Below are 9,725 nucleotides of genomic sequence, written 5' to 3'. Positions count from 1 at the left end.
TTGGCATCTAGGTAAAACTGGTCTTTCTCTACAAAGTCTACTTTCTCTGGTCTAGTTTCAAAAAGCATAAACACACTGAAATTAAAACATGAAGTATTAAGAATACAAGATGATCCAGGGGCCAAAAACCATGAATGAGGTAGTCAACAGTGTGGCTTATATGACTCCCACCCCCACCACCTCACACTTCCCAGAGGCACACTCAGGAAGCCACTGGCAGCCACTGCACAAGGCTGCTCCAAGATTATATATCACCTGAACCTAAGAGTTATTTGAAACAGCAACCTAAGCCAACTCCAAGCTGGGCTGTTTTCTCCAAAGGAATTCCAACTGTCGTCTGCAATAGAATTTCTGTGCAAGTCAGCCCCAGATCCCAGCTTGGACATAGTTTCTCCAAGCAGCAGTGATGTTTGGAGATTAATACTGAGAGCTGTGCTTTGTCTGAATGTCATCAAGAAGCTGCTGCAGCTCTTCGTCTTCAAACCACCCTTTCGTGCCTGAAACTGGACTCCTCAGCAGTCTCTGGACAAAGGTTAGCCAAACAGACCAACTCAAATTTATGAAGCTTTTTCTAGAGTAACAAGATATAAACACTGGAAATGGTCTCCCTGTTTTCAAAACCACTGAAATGGCCTGTGTAATTTCATGTTTTCATGAAGACTTCTGAGAATTCTTGTTCATCCTCTGCACTCTCGTTTTGTTGCTTTCAATGTTCCAGAAGCATATGAACTTCTGAATTTAAAAGTGTCTGCTGTTTCAAACTCTTTAGGAAAGATGAGCTGTGAAGTTTCCTCCTCTACGTTGCCAGCTTGTAGATTGCTGCCACCAGCCACATCCATAATTTCTTTTTATTGCTGAGTAGCATTGAATACACCACAACTTGTTTAGCTATTCATTGCTTGACGGAAATTTAGGTTCTTTCCAATTTGGGGATATTATAAAATTTTATTTCAAGACGTGAACTTCTTATACAAGTCATTTTGTTCAATTTGCTTTTAAATCACTCAAGAGAGAACAATTTTACAGAAGTAAGCGTCAAAAAACAGCAGGAGGTATATATTTTTACATATCTCTTTATTTCTATAGAAGCACATAGGTCATTCCAAGCATGAATAATTTGTGTCTTACACACAAAAATTCAACTGGATGGTCCAGAAGAGTATTTTCCATGTTTACTTAATAATTAGCACTCCCTAGGGTCTTTGGTAAAATATCAATTCTTAGGTCCCACCCTAAATCTAGTAAGTGGCAATTGCTAAAGGAGGGGGTTTTAATTTACTAGGCATGGGGAGACCACAAGTGCCCTAGGTTTTCAGTGAATATCCAGGTGATTCTAATGTAGTTTCAAGTTTGGAAAATACAGATGTACAAACATTTCTGTATTTGTGTCAATACATAATGACATTTGGGTGCCACAGGTGCTCCACCTTGGTGACTCCCCCATGGGTAGGTCATTTGCTGACACCTTGCTAGACAGGGACAGCCCTAATGATGACATGTCTCAAAGTTTGCTCTGCCATCTTGCTTAAAGCAATTGTTGCTGATTTCTCACAGTAACAGTTTAAGAAACAAGACAATATTTTATTAACATGTATTATTAATTACGACCATTGTTTTCAGCACACTGTGGGCAGCATCTTCAGTCCCCATGCCCAGTCGTTCATGCATTATGAGACAATGTCTTCCTGTCCAGATTTAGGAAACAGCCATTACCCTTCAGCAGTCCTGAGAAGATATCAGCCCGAAAGCGACTTGACAGAGAAACATCCCACTCAGCTGTTTTATCTACAATTGTGACCTTTGGTGGCATCGTTATAAGACTATTAATTCCCCCCCGGAATCTCCCTTCTCCTAGTGCATCAGACCTTCTGTAACACCAATTGCTAAAGGTCCAAATAAACCAAATTCTTCAGTGAGTAATAGCCTACAGCTTGTGCTTCTCAAATGCAAACATATTTGCTATAGCAAATGTGTAAAAACCAGATGTGGACCAGGCTGTTCACCTGAAAATGAGGCTATTGCTCCTCATAGGGATCCTCCGTGATTTCATATACCATGGCATGGTACACTATTTCTCACATATGATGGGTAAGGCAGACAGCCCACATAAATCTCTGTTTTCTGAGTTCCACATGCTTTCTATGTGATTATTATAAATTTATGTTTTCATTTTGATTATACTCTGTCATCAGAGCCTCTCCTGTATCACCAGAATGAACATCTTACTCTTGAGCCCAGCCACATTATGTTAGGACTCATATTTGAGCTTTGTTTGAGCTCAAATTTGTGTCAAGTGAAAGTCTGAGGTATCAGTCCCTGAACAAACAAAGCACTTCACAGTAGAGAAAAAAGGTGGTAATACAAATCATCACACAGGCTGTAGCAGGATGGAGATGCTGTAACACTTACAACCATAAACATGTTGCAAGCAAATGTGTCATCAGCTTTCAATTAGCAATGTAAACTGGCAGCTGTAATGACCTGCCACCATTGATTAGCAGTGAGTATAGGAGTAAATATCCAATGACTAATTCTTCCACTTAATATTCCAGAAATAATTAGCTTTAATACCTATTTTAATGTTGATTTTTATAAAACTACAGTGCCAACATATTCAATTGAGGAAGAAAACATTAGAGGAGAGAAGCAGAGCAAGGAGATAAAGTAGGACTTTGCATTAATCATTCCACACAGAAACATCAATTTGATCAACTATCCATGCACAAAAAAAAAAAAAAATCACAAGAGCAAAGGAAACCAGATGAAATCACAGTACTTGACTTCAGCATGATAATAATAAGACATGCATTGAAGAGAACAGAAAGGACAGTTTTACATTACTCACATCATCCCTTCCACAACATCAGGCAGTGCAATACAGAGAGAGACATTATCTCTTTGGGTAAAGGAAAGAAAAAGGAATTTAGATTAAGACTTCACCTTGGGGCCAGGTGCGGTGGCTCACGCCTGTAATCCCAGCACTTTGGGAGGCTGAGGCAGTCAGATCACGAGGTCAAGAGATCGAGACTGTCCTGGCCAACATGGTGAAACCCCGTCTCTACTAAAAATACAAAAAAAAAAAAATTTGCTGGGCATGGTGGCTCACTCCTGTAGTCCCAACTACTCAGGAGGCTGAGGCAGGAGAATTGCTTGAACCCAGGAAGCAGAGGTTGCAGTGAGCCGAGATCATGCCACTGCACTCCAGCCTGGTGCCTGGTGATGGAGTGAGACTCTGTTTCAAAAAAAAAAAAAGACTTCACCTTGGAACTCAGTACCAGGCCTGCCACAGTAAAACCTACCACTGGGCAAACCACTTGATCCCTACCACCAGGCTTATACCTGTAGATGGAGCCTCTAGATCCACCCCAGCACCAGTGAGATGGATTTGAGTTTGGCACAAGTCACTGCCAGCAGTGAGCATGCCATAGTGGCAATGTTCTTGGGCATGCCTTCCCTAGTGGTATGCTGCTCTCAGAGACTATAAGCTTTAGATGTGGCCCATGCTGCCTCAGCCTCTGCTGCCAAAAGATTCTGGCCATGGTGGTCCTGGACTTAGAGCAGCTCCTAGTGCTGCAGTTGCTGAGTGGTCACAGTCTTAAGGGAATTCACCAGTCAAACTTCTCTGAATCTCTAGACAGGCTTACTGCTAAAGAAAGCTCTCAAACAAAACCAGATTGCAAAGACTAGATAAGGTACCTATATCAATGCACAGACATCTACAAATGGCTACAAGAATCGAGATAAATCAGGGGAAGATTATTTCACCAAGTAGACAAAACAAGGTACCAGTGACTGGTCCTAAAGAAATGGAGATTGGAGAACTGCCTGATGAGGAAGTCAAGATACCCGTTTAAAGGAAGCTCAGCAAACTTAAAGAACATACAGAAAAACAGTTCAAAATTTTGTCAGAGAAATTTAACAGAGATAGTGAAATAACTTACAAAAACTCAAGAAAGCGATAGACTGTAAAACAATAATTGTAAGGGACTTCAACACAAACAGAGCATTTCGTAGTTTGTTTGTGTTGAAATAGACACAAAATAGACTTAACAGAAATTCTGAAGCTGAGAAGAAGTGAAAAAAACAAAAATACAATAGAGACCATCCATAGCAGAATTGATCAAGAAGAGGAAAAGAATCTGTGAACTCAGAGACAGGGTAATTCAAAATAGATGGTCAGTGGAGAAAAAGGAATAAAAATAAATTTGAAGAAAGCTTATAGGATTTATAAGGTAACATCAAAAGAGCAAATGTATGGGTTACTGGTACTCAAGAAGGAGTAAAGAAACAGAAAGGTAGCGAATAACAATGGAAAACTTTCCAAACCTGGAGAAAGATATAAATATCCAAGTACAGGAAGGTCAAAGATCTCTAATCAAATTCAACCCAAATAAGACTATCCCACAACATGTAATCATCAAACTGTCAAATACAAAAAGAGTATCCTGAAAGTAGCAAGGGAAAAGAAGCAAATAACATAATATAGAGTCTCTATATGCCCAACAGCAAACTTCTGAACAGAAACTTCATAGGCCAGGAGAAAACAGAATGATAAATTTAAAATGCTGAAAGAAAAAAACCTGCCAACCAAGAATATTCTAATCAGCAAAGCTGTATTTCAAAATGATGAAGAGATAAAGATTTTTCAGACATACAAAAGCTGAGGGAATTCGTCACCACCAAACCTGTCTTACAAGAAATGCTAAAAGGAGTTCTGCAAATGAAAAAAAAAAAAAAAGATGCAAATGAATAACACAAAAACATCTGAAAGAATATAACTCATTGGTAAAAGTAGGTACATATCAAACTCTGAATACTCTATTAACATAATCATGGTTTGTAAATCACTTAGATCTTTAGTAATTTATATCTTTTATATTTTTATATCTTTAGTAATAGCTTAGTTAAAAGACAAAACTATTATAAATAACAACTATAAAAGTTTCTTAAAGAATAGGCAATATAAAAAGATATAAGCTATGACATCCAAAATTCAGAATTCTGACCGAAAGCGGAGTGAAATTAAAAAGTAGAAATTTATGCAATCAAATTTAAGTTGTCATCAGTTTGAAATAACCTGTTACAACCAAAAAAGTTTTCATAAGCCTCATAGTAACCACAAGGCAAAAACCTACGCACTAAAAATAAAAATCAGGAATAAAAATATACTACTAAAGAAAATTAGCCACAAAGGAAGACAGTAAGAGAAAAAGAAAAGAATAAAGGATCCACAAAACAACTAGAAAACACTAACAAAACGGCAGGAGTAAGTTCTTACTCATAATAATTACCTTGAATATAAATGAACTAAATTATCCAGTAAAAAGACATAGAGTAGTTGAATATTTAAAAAAAAAAAAAAAGACCCAATTTACACTGCCAACAAGAGACTCACTTCATCTCTAAGGATACATGTACAATGAAAGTGAAAGAGTAGAAAAAAGATGTTCTATGCATAGGGAAACCAAAAGAGAGCAGAAGTAGCTGTAGTTATATTGGATAAAATAGATTTTAAATTAAAAACTTAATTTTTTATTTAAGTAAAAAAGACATAACGAAGGTTATTATATAATGGTAAAAGGGTGAATTCAGCAAGAGCATATAAAAATTACAAAAATATATTCATCAATCAGAGCACCTAACTATACAAAGAAAATATTAATAGATCTAAAGAAAGCGATAGACTGTAAAACAATAATTGTAAGGGACTTCAACACAAACAGAGCATTTCGTAGTTTGTTTGTGTTGAAATAGACACAAAATAGACTTAACAGAAATTTACAGAAAAATTGCATTTAACAGCTACAGAATACATATTCTTCTCAATTGTACATGGAACATTCTTCAGAATAAATTTTATATTAGGCCACAAAACAAGTATTAACATATTTTAAAATATTGAAATCATAACACATATTTTCTCTGACCACAATGGTATATAACTAGAAAGAATTAACAGTAGAAGCCTGGTAACATTTACAAATACATGGAAATTAAACCACATGTTACTGAACAACTAATGGGCCAATAAAGAAATTTAAAGGAAAATTTTTAAATGTCTTGAGAAAAATGAAAATGGAAACACAATATACCAAAACATGGAATGCAGCATTAGCAGTTCTAAGACGAACATTTTTAGTGATAAACACTTATATTAAAAAAAAAGAAATATCTCAAATAAACAACCTAATGTTGCATCTCAAGGAACTAGAGAAACAAGAGCAAACTAAACCTAAAATTAGTAGAAGAAAAAAAATAATAAAAATCAGAGCATAAATCAACAAAATAGAGACTTTAAAAAAGATCAACAAAATGAAGAGCTGGTTTTTTAAACAAATAAAATTGACAAACTGTAAGCTAGACTAAGGAAAAATGAGAAGATTCAAATAAATAAAATCAGAGAGGAGATGTTACAGCTGATATCACTGAAATACAAAGAATCATAGAGACCACTATGAACAATTATTTGCCAGTGAATTGGAAAACCTTGAAGAAATAGATAAATTCCTGGGCACATAAAGCCTACCACTATTGAAATATGAAGAAATAAAAAGCCTGAGCAGGCTTTAGGAAAGGAAATTGAATCAGCAGTATAAAAGTCTCCCATCAGAGAAAAGCTCAGGACCTAATAGCTTCACTCCTTAATTCTATCTAACATTTAGTGACGAATTAACACCAAGCCTTTTCAAACCACTTCACAAAGTTGGAGAGGATGGAATTCTTCCAAACTGATTCCACAAGGCCAGCATCATCCTGATGCCAAAACCAGACAAGTACACAACCAGCAAAGAAAACTACAGACCAATATCCCTAAAGAACATAGATGCAAAATTCCTTAACAAACTCCTAGCAAACCAAATTCAATGGCAAATTAAAAAGATTATTCACCATAACCAAGTGGGAATCATCTCAGGTATGCAAGGATGGTTTAATATACACAAATCAATAAATACAATATACCACATTAACACAATAAAAGAAAAAAATATCATTTCAATAGATGCAGAAAAAACATTTGACAAAATTCAACACATCTCTTCTAACAACACATTATAAAAACGCTCAATGGATTAGGTATAGAAGGAATGTAGCTGGACACAATAAGGCCATATACAACAAACCTACAGCTAATGTCATACTGAATGGGGAAATGTTTGAAGCTTTTATTCTAAGATTTGGGGGAAAAAAATGTCCACTTTAACCACTTCTATTTAACATAGTACTGGAAGTCCTAGCCAGAGCAAGTTCAGCAAAAGAAAGAAATAAAGGGCATCCAAATTATAAAGGAGAAAGTTAAATGGTCCATGTTTGCTTTTGACATGCTATTTATATATTAAAAATCTTAAACATTGAATAAAAGTCTGTTAGAACTAATTCAGTAAAGTTTCAGGTTTCAAAATCAACATTCAAAAAAACAGTAGCTTTTTTTTTTTTTTTTTTTTTTTACTTTAAGTTGTGGGATATATGTACAGAACATGCTGGTTTGTTACATACATGGGCCATGGTGGTTTGCTGCACCTATCAACTCATCATCTAGGTTTTAAGCCTCACATGCACCAGGTATTTGTCCTAATGTTCTCCCGCTTCTTGCCCCCCATCTCCTGACAGGCCCCAGTGTGTGATGTTCCCCTCCTGTGTCCATGTGTTCTCATTGTTCAAATCCCACTTGTGAGTGAGAACATGTGGCATTTGCTTTTCTGTTCCTGTGTTAGTTTGCTGAGAATGATGGTTTCCAGCTTCATCCATGTCCTACAAAGGACATTAACTCATTCCTGTTTATGTCTGTATAGCATCCTGTGGTGTATATGTGTCACATTTTCTTTATCCAGTCTATCATTGATGAGTATTTGGGTTTGTCCCAGGCCTTTGCTCAAAAAACAGTAGCATTTTTATACACCAATAGTAAACACTACTTTAAGCAAATTATTAAACAAATGACACTACTTAAAACAAGTGATCAAGTAATAACATGAGATTTAATGATGAAGACCTACTGCCAAGGCACTGGGGACACTGATGAATTAGTCATGGCTCCCACCATTGAGAATGTGCAACAAGCTTTGTGTCAAATAAATATACCCCTCTGTTATATATTTATTATATTTTAGCCATTAGTCTTAATGGTTTGATGAGGCAACATTGAGAAAAAATGAAATATGAGAGATTTTAGTATCATCACAACTAATGCTGCTGAACAGAGTTATTAAAGGTGTGGGGATTATTGCATCCTTAATTAAAAAGATAATCTCTAAACATAGTTGGTAAGCTTATAATATATGCTATAATACAAAATCAAAGTCTGAAGAAGATCTACCTAAATAAAGTAGATATTGTTTTGTTCCCCAAAGAGAAGGGAAACATGATTTAAAACAAATAAAGCTTTTTGTAAGTCTCTTTTAATTTTTAATTCATGAAATAGAAAATTAATTTGCCTTTTGACAGAATTTTAAAGGACTTTTCTCAAGACTATAAAAATTGCTTTACACTAAACATACTACATCTTCTGTGGTGTTATAGTGCCTCTGTGGTAATTTGTAAAATGTTAAAACACAGACACACACACATACCTAAGAGTATTAAAAATTGTTATAGTAAATCCTATAATTGTCATTATTACTATCAAAAAATAATAAATAAATAAATCTCAGCAAACTGACACAAGAACAGAAAATCAAACACCGCATATTCTCACTCATAGGTGGGTGTTGAACAATGAGAACACATGGACACAGGGAGGGGAGCATCACACACTGGAATCTGTTGTGGAGGGCCAAGGGATGAACAGCGGGGAGTGGGGAGGTTGGGGAGGGATAACATGGGGAGAAATGCCAGATGTAGGTGATGGGGGGATGGAGGCAGCAAACCACATTGCCATGTGTGTACCTATGCAACAATCCTGCATGATCTGCACATGTACCCCAGAACCTAAAGTACAATTTAAAAAACAATAAAAATAATAATAAATAAATTACTTTGGGAAAACTGAATATCCACATGCAGAAAAACGAAATTAGACTCTTATCTCTTACCATATACAAAAATTAACTTAAAATGGATTAAATACTTAAATGTAAGACTTGAAACTATGAAACTACTAGAAAACACAGGAGAAACATTGCCTGGGCAAGGATTTTTTGGATAAGACCTCAAAAGTACAGGCAACAAACAAAATCAAAAATAGACAAATGTGATATCAGTCTATATAAAAGGAAACAATAAACAGAATGAAGAGACAATTTACAGAATGGGAGAAAATATTTGCAACCTATGCATCTGACAATGGGTAAATATCAAAAATACATAAGGAACTTAGCTGAAATAAATAAATAACCTGGTTGAAAAATAGGCAAAATACCTGAATAGATATTTTGCAAAAGAAGACACACAAATGACCAATAGGTATATGAAAAAAAAAAGGCTCAATATTACTAATCAGAGAAATGCAAATCAAAATCACAATGAGATATCACTTCTCCCTAGTTAGAATGCCTGTTATCAAAAAGACAAAGGATTAAGTGTTGTCAAAGATGCAGTGAAAAGGGAGCTCTTGTACACTGTTGTGAAAGCATTTAAATTAGTGCAGCCACTATGAAAAACATTCTAGAAGTTCCTCAGAAAATTAAAAATAGAATTATCATATGATCCAGCAATTCGAATATGCAAAGGAATTCAAATCCTTATATCAAAAAGATATCTGCACTCCCACATTTATTATAACACCATTC

General features: G+C 35.5%; 1 pseudogene; it reads right to left on the bottom strand.

The window, feature by feature from the left end:
* Positions 1 to 267: 267 nt before the first annotated feature.
* LOC141584112 (DNA-directed RNA polymerase II subunit RPB4 pseudogene) lies at positions 268 to 4,863 on the bottom strand (annotated as a pseudogene).
* Positions 4,864 to 9,725: the final 4,862 nt, after the last annotated feature.

This window comes from Saimiri boliviensis, chromosome 1 (assembly GCF_048565385.1).
Source record: "Saimiri boliviensis isolate mSaiBol1 chromosome 1, mSaiBol1.pri, whole genome shotgun sequence".
In the NCBI taxonomy this organism is placed as follows: Eukaryota; Metazoa; Chordata; class Mammalia; order Primates; family Cebidae; genus Saimiri; species Saimiri boliviensis.
The sequence above is the reverse complement of the archived record's forward strand: the minus strand, read 5'-3'. Positions and strand labels throughout refer to the sequence as shown.